Source organism: Camelus bactrianus, chromosome 23, assembly GCF_048773025.1.
Source record: "Camelus bactrianus isolate YW-2024 breed Bactrian camel chromosome 23, ASM4877302v1, whole genome shotgun sequence".
In the NCBI taxonomy this organism is placed as follows: Eukaryota; Metazoa; Chordata; class Mammalia; order Artiodactyla; family Camelidae; genus Camelus; species Camelus bactrianus.
In genome coordinates, this window is record NC_133561.1 from 11,838,309 (window position 1) to 11,857,859 (window position 19,551).

Genomic DNA, 19,551 nt, shown 5'->3' on the forward strand with positions numbered 1-19,551 from the left:
CAGTGTTAACAAACCATAATTATTGGGTTTTTTCTCTTTGCAACAATAAAGTTCAATGAAATGAACAAAGCTAGAAAAGATGTACCACAATCCCCTATTTTCTTTAACTGCCTTTAAATGATTTATGAAATAAAAAATGCTCCTTCAGTGTGCCTTTAATAACCAGGGCTTTCTTCACCAATTAGTCTCTATCTTCTTAAATATTCAAAATATTAGGATATAAAAGAAGCTCTCTTTAGGATCTACCGCGTTTTTATCAAAGCCTCCCAAAAATGGAAAGTGTTCTGATGCATAGCTAGCATAATCAATTGCTAATTGTTTCTAAAATATATTTTATTTGTTTTTAATAAAATAGTACTTGGAATAAAGAAATATGGCATATAGCTTTAAAGAGAAGCCAGAATGTCTGTAATATTCAGCAAATACATTTCAAATGCTACATTTTGTATTTTGTGTTCTTAGAACTGAGAGCTTCTCTGTAGAGACGCTGACTTAAATGTTAGAATTCACAGTTCAAAACTGTGTTTTTGTCACTTTAATGCTGTAAAATTATTAAGGGGAAAATAGGTACATTAGGATAATAAAGTCGATAATATTTTCATTCTCAACTATGCAAATGTTGCTCAAGTGAAATATGTTTTATTATTTTATATTTCCAGGGCAACCTTTTGAGTCTGGAAAGGTCAGTACTAGGATTTTATTTTGATGCATGATATGACCTAATTCTTTCATGTGTTGCAGAAATCCAAAGGGGGTAGAGTGTGCCTCTTTTTTTTTTTTTTTTTTTCTCTTTGATGTAAGTCTAAATTGCAACAGCTAAAATGCCTTCCCATAATTGTAATGAGATCAGTGGGTTTTAAGTATGAAATGAATCAATTATTGTAAGCAGAGCCCCTGTGTAAATCACTGAATGCCAAACCAACCTCAGGATTATAAAATGAATCTTTGACAAGTATTCAAGGTTTCAGCATAGTCTCCATAATGAGGATTAAGTACTTACTATCCAGTGAAAGCAAAGTTTTATTCACTTACGAAGGCATATGTGCATATGCATTAAAAGAAGTCAGATTGAAGGAAGCTTTAAAGCAGCAGTGAAGGTAAAAATCCATGATAAATCAGTCTAGTTTATGTTTTTAAAAAAATCCCAGAAGCATAGTACATGAAATGGCAATACAGCTGTGATTGAGAAATAACTATGTTAACAATGAAAAATAATAACATAGTTTTAAAAATATTTTTATTTTAATCAAACCCTTTAACAATAAAAAAAAAAATCAAGGGATTGTCATAAAAGAAATCAGGACTATCCACTTGTCAGTCTTAGTAATTCGTGGAATTTGATATTTTTCAACTGGGAAGAACAATAGAATGTAAAGTTTTAGCAGAACTAAAGACAGAGGAAGATACTAATTTCATTATTTTTGATACATTGATTCTAACAGGGTAGGGAGATTTGGTTTAAATAAAATAGTTCCCTCATGCCCATGTCCTAGCTGAGTCTCTTCGCTTTCCTTTCTTTTCCTTTCCATTCCTTTTAGATAACTGCCTTCTGTTAATTCACTATAACTAGCTGTCTAGTAACTTTACAACTCACTGTTGGAAACGGCAAGTCAGAAGCATCAGCGGCATATATGTGTGTCTTTAGCGATTTACTACCATACTTGAATGCTTATGCTTATGATAGGGTTTATGTGTTTTTTTTTTTTTTAACATTGTGAATGATGGCAACAAGATACATTTTCTCCCGGTTTATCCTGTCCCAACTACACACTTCTTGAAATTTTTTAGGTTCTGCATCACATAGAATCAGAAATTAAACTATCAAACATTAAACTTAAAATTTTAATAAACAGAAAAACAGTAACTTGAATGTTCTTTGATTGTTTTTACATATTGTTTCTTTTACTATATTTCTATTTAAGCATTCCAGGCATTATGCAAGAAATTAAAAGCATGGTTCTTTAAAAACATGGAATAAAGTCTTACACTAAATTAATTCAGTATTCTCAACACTTTATAACTCAGTGAAAGGATAACTGTATATTTTAATAAATTTATTTGGGCCCTAGTATATACAAAATACAAAGAAAGTAGTCTAAATTTGCCGGATAAAATTATGTTGTATTAAGTATGCTCAATCAAATTATGCTTATTTCGCTAATGAGAAAATTAGAAATTTTGGCATAGATGTAGATATTTGTGAAAAAATAACACCTATGTAACAGTAAAAATATAATACCTAAATAGTATTTTCCTGCCACATTTTTCATCAAAAATAAACTGTATCTTGCTATTCTTAAATGTTAATTTTTTATTTTCCTCTATTTTGTTTCAAATATATTCCTATTGTACTAGCATGATGTGCCATTTTTAAGACTAAGAGATTTATTATTGATGCGCATGTGTGAACGTAAACAAGAATCTCAAAATAAATACAAAACTCACAGAAGTGAACGGAAAGAGAATACTTACATGGAAACTGTGTGTGCTTGAAACAGCTAAAATCAATGTCTACAAATTCATATTCAAAGGCAAGGATTTAAGTCGTTTGCTTGGATTTGAAAAGAGAAATGATTTCAAAATAGTGAACATTTACAAATAAAAAGAGAACAGTGTCCACCGGGCAAGGAACGAGTTTAAATTTGCAGTGAGAGTCTGACATCTGGTGGTAAGAGGGAGGAGCATCAGACAAGAAGGAGGCTATTGTAAAGCATCTTCCGCCTTTTATACAACAAAAAATAAATTAAAAATTCTAAGAATTTTTTATCTTTTTTCTTAGACATTTTCATAACATTTTTGCCTCCTCCCAATGAATTTACCGTAAGTCCTATTTTATATTTACATTTCCTAAATATCACTTGTGTTAAAGATGTTTTTCAGTAGGATAAAAATAATAGTCAGCAGTTATCTTTAAAATAATAATAAATATGCACTTAGAAATAGTTTGATACTTACTAAATCAGTTCATAGAAAATTAGTTTTATATTACATCTTTGGAATCAAAATGAACCTTTCCTAAATCTTCCCAGTAAATGATAAAAAAATTAAAAATTCACAAAGAAATATAACTCATTTTTAACAAAGAACAAGAATGACAATAAAAAGATTTTAAACATTCAGTTGTTTAAACATTAAATATTAAAAAGATAAAAGAATAAAACTATTGATAGATAATACACTCTTAGCCCATAATACTATTTTTTATTAAAATTATCCAAAAGAATCATAAAGTTGGTACAGCAAACTATATTCTAAGGCTAACAACTTATTACAGTGGAATATGTTTATATTATATGAAATTAATCTTGCTTAAATTATGCACTAAGTAAATTAAAATGACAAGTAAAAATAAAATTAGTAATATTAATGTTTCATAAAGTAGATTTTTGTGTTATTTCATTTTATAATTTTAACATGTCCTTCAAATAATTTTTAAAAGCTTTGCTGTACCAGAATAACAATAGGCTTTTTTTTTTACCCTTAAATATCAAAATACAAAGCTGGAAATTTACACAGAATTTTGGCATCATTATCTGCATATTCAAATGAATGAAGTAGCCAGAGAGGAAAGCTTCTTCATAATTTTATCTTCCTTAAAAATCTGACCAAACAATGTGAAAATTGTTGGTAATTAAAAAAATCTATCGCATTAATTGCCTCAAATCTCCATTTTGCTCAGTGTACGTAGGCAGTCTTAATTTGACATTAGCTGTTTCTGGTGTGGCTCTTTTGACGTCTTCATCTAAGAGGCTGTGCGTGTGACACTTAGAACAGAGAATGCTGTTGATCTACGAAAAGTTTCCTGTCATTGTAGCATCTCAAAAATCCTTCTGTAGTGGCAGATAAACAATAGAATCCTAAGATCAACATCTGATTTGTCCTCATTTCCCCCCCTACAGCTTTAAATTGAATTAGTGCCTGGGGTGGATGGTCATTGGATGGGTTGGTTATTGGTCTCCCTCATTGATGCCATTAGTATCGAGCAGGAGATGGAATTCATTGTCTATTGTGAATTTGCTGAATGAACTTGCCAGGAGGGTATTTGAGATACTCGGAAACACTCAGTAGTATGAGTGGGAGGCATTCCCCTGGACCACTGTAATCAAGGACATAAAAACATTTCTATTAATTTACTCATGAAAAGTTGATATCCCCACAAATTAATGAGAATCTGGAAAGAATTTTTAAAAGTGAGAAACACTTCTACCATTACCAATGAAACATTTCTCTGTAAAGCCCTGGTGATTTTAGGAATGCTTGTCAAATAATAGAAACCATAGTGGGGTTTTTTTTTCCCTTGGAGATAATTCATTTTATTCTTACAGTTTTTGGTGCAATTATATTATGTATGAAAACTCTCTCTCCAAGTGCTTTGAAGATAGGACATCTTTCTTAGCAGAGACTTGTGAATAAGTAATGCAAGGAAATTTCAAAGCATTTTAGGATAAAAGCAACTCTATATGTCCACTAATAAATGTTGCTGTTCATTTTCCCCATAAAAGTACCTAATTTTTCTTCATAAGAATGAATATAATTTTGTTCCAGAATATAATTTTTTGAGAGCTCTTTGGATGGGGAGCCCTTGTTCTTCCCTCATAAACACTCTGGCTCCCCATGGTATGACCTCTCTGCTATTTTTATTGGTCTGAGAAAAAAGATGATTATCAGTTTTTGCTGGCCTTCGATTTCTCAGTGCCTGGCATAAAGTCAGATTTCAATGATTTTTTAAATTTAGTTTTTAAATTTAAGTAAATAATGAACAAATGCAAAAGTGCTTTTTCCCCCCTCCAATATCAGTCATTTTCTTCTAAAAGAGAACATAAAATTCCAATATCATCTATCCATGCTTGAGAGAAAACAGCATAAGTTATTACAACACGCACACGGTCACATTATGTGCGAAGGCTTTGAAAATTCTTTTCTTTGGACAAAAAAAAAAAAAAAAAGAAAGAAGGAGATGAGAACCTTCACAGTTAAGCAATCCTTGGGGTCCATGTTATAGAAGTAGGTACATGAAGGAGATAACGTTCTAGCGGCTAATATCTGCACTGATAATGTTTATACAGTAAGATGCCATCTGCTACGCGAACATTTGCACACATTAATGGGCCCTGAGCTTGCAGTGATATATTTTACATGCAGAAGCATGTCAGAAATTTGTAACAGATCAAATATGTGGGCCCGTAATAGGCATTCCATTATCATGTTAACCATAATCTGAGCATTTGGTTTCCTGATGATTTTACAATAAAATTATATATTTTTAGAACTCTCTTAATTTCCCCATCTTCCCTGGTCACTGCTGACCACGTTATTTTTTCCGTTTGATTGTGTTCTATAATATTTACTCTCTGTGCTTCTCATGTGCAATTAACAACCCTGTTTAACTATTTCACTAATAACATGGTTGTCTTTCCTGAACGGTTGGTTAACTTCTCCAGATCAGAATATGTGTCTCCCTTCTTTGGTAACCACATACTTCACAGAACCAGGGTTTTCAGAGATGATGTTAAGTTTTGAAGTGACAGTACTAAATATACCCTGGATCTTTGTTTTTATAGGAATGCTATTAAAATATATGAAATATACATTTTATTCAGACTATATGCAATATAAAACGTTTTTTGTTAGCTGATTCACCTAATGGTATCTGGACCCAACACCAGTTAATCTCTGTCCATTAGCCTATTTTTCCCCCCGTGGTGCTAATCACTATCTAAAATTAACTTGTTTGGGTTATTTTTTCACTTTTTTTTATCATCTGTCTCCTTTACTAGAATCTAAACTTCATGAGGACAGGGACCTTTCTGCCTTCTTCATAACTCTGTCCTCAATGGCTAGAACTATGTCTGCCTGTAACACATGCTTAGGAAGTGTTCATTTTTCCCAATACACTCAATTTATAATTGATAGCTTACTAGGATTAGAGTCACAGTGTTAGAGGGAAATTTAGAGTCTGTTTAATTTCACTGTGTAACATCTCTGAGAGATGCTCATGTGACTTCTGCTTGTGTTTTAATGACAGAAGGCTCATCACATATGGAGGCCATCAGAGCCATTGTTGGACAGCTCTTGTTTTTAAAAAGATCTTCCTTACAATGACTTGAATACTGTCTTGCTGATACATTCACACCAGGTCTAGTTTTGCTCTATAGAACTACAAAAACAGGTCAATTTCTACATAATTACTCTCCCAACATGTTCACACACACACACAAACAATTATTTTCCTCTTTGAATAAAACGTCACTCTGTAAGGTGTGCTAGACAGGAATAGTTCCCATTTTCATGTCCACATAGTCAAATGGGAGAGACAGATAATTAAACACATTATGTTCGGAACACATGTTAAGCACAATGCTTGAATAAGAAGTACGAGATCAAAAAGAACCAAAGTGAAGTCTGGTCCAGAAGAGAGGCTGCCCCAAGTTCTGATGACTCAAACAGATGTACAATGTAATACCCTCCTGCACCCCCCCCCCCACAAGATGTACATTGCACAGAAACACTTCTGAAATTGGATTTGTGGGGTTTTTTCTAGATATGATAACATAGTGAGTATGGCCTCAGAAGAGTCACAAGGCAAGAGGAAAGTCTACCAAAGAGAGCACATTGCGTTTGGCTTACTTATATGTAAGATTAAATGCTACCATCATCTGCTGGAATCCCATTTTGTTCTAATTTTTTGTGGTCTCTTGAAAGATTGAATGGGCTTTCTAAATATGGCTTCATATTTTTTCCTAATTAAAAAAATGCATGATTTTCATAAAGTCTTCTGTGTTTCTAAAACTTGCTTATTTCTAATATGTACTTTTAATTTCCTATTACAAAGGTTTTCTTTGTAAACATTTAGATCACTAATCAAATAAGTATCTTCTTTAAATAATGTGTGTTATCAGCCATATCACACAAAATTGTTGATCAAAAAATTTTGAGTGGAGATGCTTCAATGTTATGATATATACTTATAACTAGATTTGATCAGTTTGCAGGGTGAAAATTAACTGCTCTTATAAAGGTTGGCTCTTAAAACATTTTCCCCAAGTTTGTTGCTTACCTTCGATCTTAATAATTTTTTCAAATATGCCTGCCACTTCTTATCACGCACACTGGAACACACCATTGTCTTCATATTCTCCCAACACAAACTCGTGCTCTTTTACACCATGATTCTCTTCCATCCTCTCACTTTCTGGAATTTGATCCTTGATATGGAATCCAAGTGATCCTGAGCAAAATTATATACCTCCCTATATATGCAATTGGTCATAAATAGGTCACACGGCACCCTGTAACCATTCGATGGAAAGAGTTAGAGGACCACTATGACTGGCTGAGACCCAGTCGAAGATATTCCAGGGAAAAGGTTCACTCTTACCTAAAGCGTGTAGGAGAGACATAGTCACTTGAACATACTGGGGCTTTTCTAGCAAGGATTCCATGAGAAAAGGATGTTCAGTAGATAACTTAGAAGTCTCCGCATGCAGAACTTATAAGAATACTTTGTTATTCAATTTATGAAGACTATATAATAACATAGATATGTCTTGGTACATAATGTTAAGTCAAAACAACCAGGATTTTTTTAAAGTATATATGAAATGATCACAAGTAAATATTTTAAAACCTTGGCATAGTCAAAAAGACCAAACAGTTAATACTAAAATGCTAGTAACAGACTGCCTGTATACTTTCAGTGGTAGAACTATTTGTGTATTTGTATGTTCTGTTTGTTTCCACTTTCCCTTTAAATTTTCTTTAATGAGCTTCTTCTTCAAATAGTTCTTTAAATAAAAAATAATTTCTTGTCAGCTGTGTCCAGTTACATTATCTACTGCCTAATCTAAATCAAATAAAACAAATTTATGGAGCCTGAAGTTTCCCAGTCTCAGATCATAGCAATGACAGCTTTTTTTTTTTTTTCTTTCAGTACTTACAGCTCAGCCAAGAGACAAGCAATTTTCAATAAAGGAAAAGAACTCCCTTGCCAAGAATCCTCAGGTCAATGATCAGGAATATATGATATTTTAGAGTTTAAATATTTATCAAAGATTAGGATGATTATAAATTCACTAAATACATATTCTTACAACTATACTAGGTTTTCACTAATATCTTATGTTTGAATTAATTATGATTCACCAGAAAATCTATTTTGTAGTATAAAGAGAAATAAAAACCTTTCTTTCAAGCACCCATAAGCCTGGAGCCTACTAAGTCCAGGCCAAAAATAAACTGTATATAGTTCATCCATCTCTCCTTCCCATTACTCTTTGGTTGTATGAGGGGTTAATTACGACCATGCAAGCTGCTGGGAGACACACATTCTCTTGGGAAGACAAACTACGAGGCTGAAAGGTACCAGTGCTTCTTTCTACCACTGTCATCAGAATAATCCACAAAATACAGTCAGAAGTGTTTGCAGGATAAAAAAAAAATGAGTATCATGATATCTGAGTAGCACTAACACACTCATTATCTCATTAGCAGGGCTCAATCTAAGACCTAGAAAAAGTAGTGATGGGAGGTGAAACATTCAGTAATTTGCTTTTTAAAGGTGACTACCTATAAAACAAAGTCTCGATGGCAAATGTAAGTTGATCATCTCTTGCACGCATCTAAAGGACAGAAGCCCGTATCTAGTTGTAGAGATGTGTTAACTGTGGACCTTTCAAAACTGTTTGCAAGAGCATGGTGAGCACTGCTTTTCCCTATCAGTTTGACATCCAAACAGCTCAGAGCTGGTAGGATTCTTCATCCATCACCTTGATCACAATGGCTGTATGGACAGGGAATTTAGGAGAGCTGATCTGCTCTGTCACGTTGGGCTACAATTTGTTCTTTTTTTTTTTCTTTCTTACTTTTCTTTAGGCCATCTCATCCATCAACTGAACTGCACAACAATTGAGACAAAAAACTAAAACTACATGTAATGACACTAGGTTAAATGATTGGGCACTGCTAGACCCACAAGGAATCGGACTGACCATTCTGTTTGATTTAAAGAATCAGTCCGCCAGTTGTGAGATACTCATGCAAACAAATGAGAATTTGGCATCACGCATCCTGTGTAGCTAGAGTCTCTGGTATTGCAAAGACATTAAATATCCAGTGGAATGAACATATTTTCAGAATAAAATCAAAGACGTCAGATTTGTGGTTGCCAGCAGGCAGGGAGTGGAGAGAGTGGGAATTGGATGAAGGTAGTTAAAAGGTACAAATTTCCAGTTATAAGATAAATAAGTACTAGGGATGTAATGCACAACATGATAAATATAATTAACCATTGTATATTATATATGAAAGTTGTTGAGAGTAAATTCTAAGAGTTCTCATCACAAGGGAAAAAATTTTTTCCTATTCCTTTAGTTTTGCATCTCTATAAGTTGATGGACGTTCACTAAACTTACTGCGGTAATGATTTTATGGTGTATGTGAGTCGAATAACTATGCTGTGCACCTTAAACTGAAGACAGTGCTGTATGTCAGTTTTCTCTCAGTGAAACTAGACAAAATTAAAGGCATTGAAATCTTTGAATAAATACTATTTTGAATAAATCAAAAAGGACATTGTTAGAAAAAAATGAATACCAATATAAAGCTTCTGGTAAGTGAGTTTTAGAATGTGGACCACGTGCAGGAGTTCGTAGCCTACAGGTTCAAGTATAAGCAGTGGGAGGGTGTGTCAGCCCAAGATGTAGTGATGCCTCATGAGAAACACACGTAGCAGAGTTTCTGCTGGCCCCAGGGACAGCCAGGGGGTCTCTGAAGACTCTAACACCTTGGAGGTCACATCTCCCTCTGCATTTAAAGGTGCCTTACTTTGCCTTTTCCATCAGTGAATATGATTAAACTCCCGCTGTTGTGCTAAATTTCCAAGATTGTAAAAAGTCCGGGGAATTAAAAAGGTCGCTGCAGTATTTCATTTCACTAGCAAATCTGTGGAATAATGTTTCAGGAGGACATAGGAAATTGCTTGAAAAGAGAACCTGTATCCATATTCTGGAAAAATCTGAGTGGGAAAACCCAGGTGGGAAAGAGAAGATCCTTTTAGGTGTTTCAAGGACACAATGACACTCCTTACTGAATGGTCTCAGTCAAGAAAGTTAAAATGCCATTTTAATAGCAAGAGGAGGCTAGATTCTGGTCACTTAACATGAAGATTTGCCAAGAGTGAGTTGTAATATCCATCTTTCTGTGAACACTTCAAATTGTTTATGAATTTAAAATGTTGACTTTATACCTTAGAACCACAAAGTAACTATACATTATAACCCTTCCTGTTTTAGTACAATACCACTATTTTATACAACTAGGAGAAAAATGTTAGATGTAAATATAAAATTAAGAAATAGTGAGGAGGGAGGGTATAGCTAAGTGGTAGAGCTCCTCATGCCTAGATGCATGAGGTCTTGGGTTCAATCCTCAGTACCTCCATTAAAAAATAAATAAATAAACCTAATTACCCCCCAAAAATTGAAAAAAAAGAGAAATCAATTGATCAGTCACTGCTGTCTAATAGAAATATAAAGTGAGCCACAAATATAATTTAAAAAAAAAAGAAATAGTGAAATCAACAGAGATAGAACATATACACGAGTGACCAAGTCATCACTCATTCAGGACAAAATGTAAAACACTGCTTAAATCTCTAAGATGAAAAAACATTCATGCTGGCCTATAATAAAAATAATTTTGATGCATGTTAATGCAAATGTGCTTTGAAATCTGCTGAGTCCCATCAGCAATATGATACTTTGTGACAGTTCAAAATTCAAGGACAGATCTTAAGCAGATCCACCCAAAAAAACTGCCTCAAGTTTACCCTAGTTTAGTGTTTGCATAACATGAAACAGGAACATGGAACATCTTCAAAATAAGCTAATAATATTCATGATGTTTGATTATGTAAAACAAAAAATTTGGGGACAGAATCGTTTAGGTTCTCCCAGGGAAAATGGTGTGCATTACTAGTAAACATTTATTAAATTCATAAAATATGTCAGACAAGTGCTTTATAAGGATCATCTCATTTAATCTTCTCAAAAATCCTATGAGGTAATATTATTATTCCTATTTTACAGATTAGAAAACTGAGATACAGAGAAGCTAAGCAACTTGGATGAAGTGTATGGTGGAGCTGGAAGACGAACCCATACCCCAGGTTCTTACTCAGTGCACTATTCTGTGTAGACATGATTTAAGCCACAAACCACAAAGTAAATTCTCAGTAAATTCTGATATTCCAATACCATGATTATGAAAGTAGTTTGATGACATTCATGTTAACAATTTTTTGGACTTACTGGAATTTTTTAAACCTTTAATTAATCATAACATCAAACTGTTAACCATTAAAGATTATATATTAATTCTACTGTTTCATACATCTTTGCAAACACAAGCACAATAAGCCATACGATCTTAAACCAAGATGAATTGAATCCTGTTGTCATTGTGAGCAACACAGGATACACATTCTTTATAGATAAAGCCCCAATATTATCCATTTTTGTCTCTGGTCACCTCATAACCTACAGATGATACAAGCTATTCATTGAGAAAACCGATAGATTATTTTTCACAACTACATAAAAAGAATCAGAGCAAGACGTCCTTATGAGAAGAGAAAATGTGAACAGAGACATAGAAAGAAGAACATGTGAAGACACTGGGAGAAGACATTCATCTAAAAGTTGAAGAGAGTTTTTTTCTTTTTGACTTTAGGACATCTCATCCATCAACTAGGTGTGCGGATTCTCATACAATCCACGTCCAGTGTTTCAGACTCTTTTAACTTGTTGAGGCTCCTGAAGACAAAAAGAGAGAGCAGCAAGCCTGGTGAGTCCTTCCTCTCCATGCTAGGAGAACGGATGGATTGCTGGGCCTGTGAGGCTAGCATCCTGATGTGGGGATGAGAAATTAACTGTAATATTCAAATCCCCAGATGTCTTCCCTAAATTTCCACATCACAGCATCAGAATAATACAAGCTTTGTGTTAAAACTTGGGGACTAATTGGTGTCCTGCTTTTCCCTTAGTATCCCCTCCCCATTGTTTACATGAGCGGTCCTTGGTAAGCAGACGCTAGACCATCACTTCCAACTCTCCCCCCTCCTCAAATTCCTTTCCTGCGTGGCTAGCAGATTCAACATTTGTGATTAATGAGAGCCAAACCCAGGAACAGAAGCCAAGTATTCACCCTAAAGGATTGAGTTATCTATTTAAATAATTTGTCTACAGATATCTCAGGCAAGGGAAGGGAAAAACCCCTACATTTTGAAGGCCGTTTTAATGAATATTTTGTTTCTGTTGAAATACAGTGGCATTTCACAGAGACACGTATGCTCAGGTTTATCCATTTTATTCTGAATTTTTTTTTCATTTCTACACAAAGTGAAACAGTAGATAGAAGGAAGTAGAAACATAACAGCAATCATTATAAATGTTTATAGACATAAGTAAAGCCTTATCTAAAGTTCATCCTGTTTAAGGACATGTTTTATGTTGTACAATTCCTCTTAGAATATCAATCTAATAAGCACCAAATGAGGCTGAAGACAATGCTGTTATAAAAAATGGAGAAAAATGATTAAAATATGATAATTATACTGACAGCTTATATGCTCAATCTAATCAACCAAGCTTCCAATTTGTCATAATGTACACTCACTCATACATTATTGCTTAATTATAGCAACACTTCTATTTGGAAAGGTTGTCAATCATGTGAATACCCATCATTATTCTTCTTTTTTTTTTCCAAAGAAGGGGCATATTTTAAGCAAGGATTTGAAGCCACTGTGCTATTGATTTAACCCTTTAAATACTTTTTATGCAAAGACTATAGTTCCCATTGGATAGTTTTCTTTATACATATATTAATATATTTATATTATGTAACATCATTCTTTTATGTTAGAACTGATACACCACATTCTAAAATGAAATTAAGTAGTGGCAGAATGTGATGACTTTATGGTTAAGATATCTACGTGCTTGCACTAGAAGACAGAAGGTGTGCTTTGTTTTTAAGAAAGAGAAAATATGACCAGAGTGTTTCCCAATTTGTCTGTGATCCATATTGATTAAAAAATGGCAATGAGGGTGAAATTTAGATAGCTCTTTAAAAAGGACATGAACGCTTATGTAAACAAGCTTTACCCATAGCAAATTAAAAATTTCCTGTATCTTTTATGTCCTCTCTTCTGGCTCTGTTATTCTTCTTCCATTTGGTAAAAATGTTTAACATTTTGCTAAAACAATCATATAAATGCGTCTGCCAGGGTCACCTATGAAGAGTTTAGTAACTTAATCATATAACCAAGTCTTCTCTCGCAAAATGAAGCAATAAATTGAAATAACTACTTATATTATAGAAAAGACCAAAACTATGTCTCAGTCAATTATTTTGAATCTATTATTGACTTTAAAAGATACATATGTTTGTGTATACATGCACACAGATCTATATGTATATATAGATTAAATATTATCTCTGTAAATGTATAGGACTTATATGTGTACAGTATACTCTCAATTTTTTAACCTAGACTGTATAACAGATCATTTTGTCAAGCTGGTCAGACTATTAACTAAGAATTTAAATATATATACTCTTACCAAGTGTGGGCATTTGGGGTCCTTAGGTAGCTGAGTAATTGGTTTTATTACTCCATTCAACCAATATGGTAGGTAAATCTATGGGACCTACTTTTTATAATTGGGGGTGGGAGGACAGAGAGAGAGACATTTGATTTCTCCTTAATTTCTGTAAATATTCTCCTTTGAAAGGGTAAAATAAATAAGCAAATTTTCACATTTGCAAGTCTCCATTATTCTTTAAATCTAGTTGTGTGCTGATGAGATACACTGATACGTACAATTGCAAACATGGAATTCGAACCCACATATCAGTGGTACCACTTTTCTATCACTTTCATAAATTACTAACCCAAACAATCATATCAAATGTTTATTCTTTAAGGCCTTAGATTAATGCCAGCTATATCTAAGGACTTATGAACATTTGGCACATGCCTTACTATTTTCAAGGAATTTATTTAAAAATTCATTACAAGTATTAAAATATAAAAACCTAAAAAGCATACTTAAAATTGGATAAAGTTTTACATCACTTGGAACTATAATATTGTTTGCAGTCTTTGGCGAGTCGTCTCTCTCCCGGGATGCAGAGGCTTGTATCACAGGTCAGATATTATATCCAGTTGTTTTCATTCCCTAATTTAAACTTTTGTTTACTATTTTTTTTCTAAAGTAGATATTTTTATCTAAAAATTATAGTCCGTGGAAATTGAAACAGATGACTCCATCAGATAGATATGGATATTACATTAACTGTGAACTAGCAAATTATGCAGTTAATTCTTAATGTAAATTATTTTTGATACTGTGTCAGATACTAAGTGAACAAGCGTATTGCATTAAAAACCTGGAAAGGTAATGTTTCAGCTTGAGAGATATCAGCCAGTAAAATATTAAACCTCCTTTTGGTTGCATTCAGGTCTGGAAAATTTATTTTCATAGTTTGCTCCAGCACCTACATATGCATTTAAAATAAATTCCAAATGGCAACAGGTACAAGCACCTACAACTTACTTTGAAATGCATCCAAATGAGAAAATGCAGGTACAGTAAAATGTTAAATGTAGAATCTAGATGGTAGGTATGTGATATTTTTCACTACATATTTCTTTAGGCTTATCTGTATATTTGAATACACACAAATTTTTTTTCATATAAATTGTTTCTGTGATAAAATGTTGAAAATAAATTCAACAATATATCATTAAATTCTTTCTCTCCTAGAAAACAAAAATCAATGTTGGAAAAGAATTAAAAGCTTGACATTGGACCCATTTTCCATACTGTTTGGGCTGCCTATAGAAACGGTAAGAGTTCAGCCCTAAAGTAATAAATTCAGGCAATTCAAGATGCTGTACATTTCATGGTAATGAACTATTTGAGTAGGTCACTTGAAATCACAGGAAAAACTTTAATGATATCAGTGGTGTCATGAAGAATTTTTTCCAAGATCTCATATAGAGCACCTTCCCCTCCACAGCCCACATATATTTATATGGAAAAGGTTTCTTTGGTGGGGGGGCATTGCTGGGAGGAAACAAAAGAACAGTGGTGGTTTTATGCTACCCTCTGACAACATATAAATGTGTCTTCCATTGATCATTCATGCAATAAAATCTAATTTCATAAAATCCATCATTATACATTTTTTCAAGAAAGCTGCTTGAGTGAAAGGGCTATGATCACAGATTCACTTGATCCAGCAAATCAATATTCAATATTCAATATTTGCACTGGAGTCTGATAACGATGCTTTGATATTATTCTGAGTTTTAGTATTTATATACCATTTTTTTTACTACTCCTTAGCATGCAAAAATCTCTTTTAAGTCACTCACCTATTTTTATAAATCACCGTTATTATAATTCTAATTAGCTAACATGTATTGAGAGAATAAATGTGCCAGGTACTATTCTTAGCTCTTTATATGTTTTACGTCATGTCTCCTTCATAACAACTGTGGGATTGGTATTATTATTTATTATTATTATTTATTATTTTCAATTGAGGAAACTGAGGCACAGAAAGATTAAATAGCTTGCCAGAATTATTTACTAAATATTGGAAAATATTCAACTTGGGATTCCTAACTGAGTTTTTTGAGGGCACCAACAATAATAAAATGAGAAATTTGGGGGAAAAAGTGAAGGATATGCTTCTTGCCTTCAGTGTAGCCTCGCTTTCTCAGCTGCCTCTCTGCCCCAGTGGTGGGGGCCCGCTCTGCAGCCTCCCTTCCTCCTGGCCCCAGGGAGCTGCGTCACCCAGCTTGATTGTCCCACTTCCTGATGACTCTGTTTTGATGCTTGACTGACTGCTCCAGGGAAGGTTCCAGGTCCATCCCAGAACAATGGCTTAAACCTTGCATCTCCATCATTCATTAATCTGGTTGCTTCCTGCTGATATCATATGTCTATGCAAACCTGGATCTAAGCATCCTAAGGAGAATTTGTAAACTGTATAATTATGTTAAACAAAAAGCATGCTTGTACATGGAAGGCAAGAGGAGGAGTTTGGGGGGGGGGGCGGGTACTGAAATTATCCAAAGAAATGATATGTTTTTCTTTCTTTCATGTCATTACACAGCTGAAAGCAACCTTTGCTCACTATGAAAGGAGGCAGAAAAGATTCAGGAGAGTACCACACTGTTAAACTCAAAGGAGGGTGAGAATGAAAGGTATCTGAATGCCACAGAGTTAGATTGATAACTCTTTGCTGATCCACTCAGGATCCACTGAGCTTTGTTCCTGGGTGTGAACTCAACAGAGAGTAGAACAAAGGCATTTTAGAAATCAAGAAGTGTATCGTGGGGGAGGGTGTAGCTCAGTCGTACATACTTAGCATGCACAAAGTCCTGGGTTCAATTCCTAGTACCTCTGTTAAACAAACAAACAAACATTACCTACCCCTGCAAAAAAAAAAAAAAAAAAAGATTTAAAAAAAAGAAGAGTATCATAAAGAATGTAGGTCAGACATAAGGTAGAACAACCTGACGTGGAGAATATTTTACCATGTCACTAAAATCTCAAATAAATTTAGATCAAATTTCAACCAATCAGATTAAGAAGAAAAAAAAATCCAACTGGGACATGTATGGGGCAGTATTAGATCTACAAAGCCTATTAATGAGTGATTGAATTCTTTATTGACTTGATTAAATTTACCACACAGTTTGCTATCAATATGGATGTCATTAGGGACTAAAGATTATCTATAATCTCATTCCATGGAGATGCTGAAAAAATAACTGCCTTCCTGTCTCAAAGAAAGAAACGAACTCTTTCTAAAGAGAAAAGAATACACAAGTTCATGCATTCAAGATTTTTTCTAGTTCTTCTAATCAGTAACTAAGCATATACAGATGTAAAAACCATATAAATCATATAAATTTCAGGTTAAGGGAAGCAGACATGTTGAACTTTTTTTCTCCTCTAGTATAGTAATTAAAAAATTCAACACACACTTATGGCAAGGCTACTATGGGCCCAGTGTTGTAAATATGGATTTCCATGTCCTCTATCTTACTTAATATTGTTATTAAATAGTCATTTTTATTTTCCTTGTAAAAAAATAAATTCTAATCCCTCTGGAGCCTGAAGGAAACCACTTAACCTTTACTCTTCAATTTTATTTAAAATTGAGATGATATTATTTACCTCCCTAGGTACTAGGAATACTAATTAATCAGCTTTGGCAAAAGACTTTGAAGACCAAAAAATATGAAAATCCTAAACCCAATATCATCATGTTTTTATTCTTCATGGTGCCATCAATCTTATTTTCCTTTTTTATTCCATCCCCTATCAGTAAGTATCATTGAACTTGAAACAATATGACATGGACTGTACCTACCAGCTGTTATCAAGATTACTTGGCTAAAGAAGGTATTTATGCAAATGTTCATAATATATACTGAAATATATCTACTTGTTCACTAAAAACAGGCAAATTTGAGTGAACATAATATGATGAAATTCTTTTAACATTGGCTCCCGTATGATAGATATTTCATATAGATATATATTTCAAATAGATATAAATACATAAAATGGAGTATGATGCTCTGTTTTTCATATTATCAGTGATATGAGATGCTCTGAAGTAGCTTCACTGTTAAACAAACAAATGTAAAGGATAGCCACCTGCTCTTTACTAATGGAGATCACTTTCTTTTAGGATAGTCTCATATCACTGAATATGCTTTAGAAATACTCAGAATAGTAGTCTTAGTCTTCTGAAGCTTATTTCACTATAATTAAGTAGCAATTTTATATTCTTAACCCAAGAGCAAAGCTCTTGAAAAACTACAATTGAATTATTGTACTTATTAAACTTCTCTGAAAATAATATTAACATTTTCAAATATGACGTATTTTATATGGAATTCATTTGAGTCACACTACGGTTTCATTCCTAACATCTGTAGCAATGAAAGGACCTCAGGAGTACTGAAATAAAAAGGAATGAGTTTGCCAAAGAAGTAGAAAGAGCATATCCATGAATTTTTACGGTGCTTTTCTTCAGGCACTATTATATGTTATATTTTAAAAAGAAAATAAAGGAAAAAAACTCTCTTTTAATTTCAATGTCAGTGACGATCTGTCTCTCCTCTTCCTTTTCTTTTCCATTTCCTGCCCAAACATATATTAATTGTGAGGTGATCCTGAAAACAAATTATCTTCCTATTTAAGGCAACATATTTGCCTTAATTTCTTCCATATTCTGGTATTTTAAGAATTAATTTAGAAAACATTTCATAATCAATAAATGATTGATTAACTGCCCACCTTATCAGACTCAAAGAAATTCCATAACCACTGTCAATATAACACAATATTTTATGTATAAACTTTTATATACTGTCCAAGGTACAATATAAAACTAACACAATAGACAAAATCTGTAAGGAGCTTGCAATCTATATTAAACTTGTACAGAAAATAAAATACTATTAGAATCTAAATAAATTGATGTAAAGATCAAAATTAGGGCAAAGGATGTATGTATATATGACCTTGGAAAATTGACTTAGCCATCTTAAGTTAAGGCAATGACAGTATACTAGGAATTAAAAATGAGAACGTAAGTGAAATAGTTTTAAACTTCTATGCAAATGGCAGATGTTATTGTAATTATATAAATCGACATGAACACAGAAAAAAAATATGTTTAACTACTCTGTGTTTCAAAAAGATGGGCTAAAGGAAATGATGCAACCCTATCACAGGTGGAACAGTTTTCACTGAGTGACAACACTTTATAGACAAGTAAATTACATGCTTAACGTCCATGCTTAATGTGCATGCTTAGGAATATCTCATGCTTTCAGGGCAAAGTCTCCAGAATGGGAGTAGAAGGAACAATCCCAGAGGAAACTGGGATCTTGGAAATGAGGGAAATCATGTTTATGAAGGAGAGATGGTGGTTTGTTATCCAAGTGTTTGCTGCCTTATTTCTCCAGTTTCTGGGGCCACCCTTGCCTACAACTTTAAAATAAACAAACAAACACTTTTGCACAATGATATTTAGTCAATCAAGATGTAGAATCTAAAATAATCAAACTCATAGGAGCGGAGAGTAAAATGGCGGTTACCAGGGGATAAAGGGAGACAAAGGAAGGCGATGGTCAAAGAGTAAAGTTCTAGTTATGCAATAAATAAGTTCTGGAGATCTACTACACAGCATAGGATCTATACAGCTAATAATACTGTGTTCTTTATTTAAAACTTACTAAGAGGGTAAATTTTACATTAAGTGATCTTGCAACACACACACACACACACCCCAACCCCCAATCCCCCCACAAATAACAAAGGGCAGGAGGAAGCTTTGGGAGGTAATGAATATGTCTACAGCCTTGATGGTGGTGATGGTTTCTTGGGTGTAACCATCGAGTTTTGACATTAAATATGTACAGTTTTTTAAATGTCAATCATATCTTTATAAAAT

The 19,551-nt window shown here is 33.5% G+C and overlaps 1 long non-coding RNA gene across 1 annotated transcript in view; it reads right to left on the minus strand.

Annotated features, from left to right (window-relative positions):
• Positions 1-3,843: 3,843 nt before the first annotated feature.
• Positions 3,844-19,551, minus strand: part of LOC123613999 (uncharacterized) — a 73,264-nt gene continuing 57,556 nt past the window's right edge. Inside the window, exon 3 of the long non-coding RNA XR_006721456.2 lies at positions 3,844-4,096. This is a non-coding gene — a long non-coding RNA (uncharacterized LOC123613999). The remainder of the gene's footprint in view (positions 4,097-19,551) is intronic.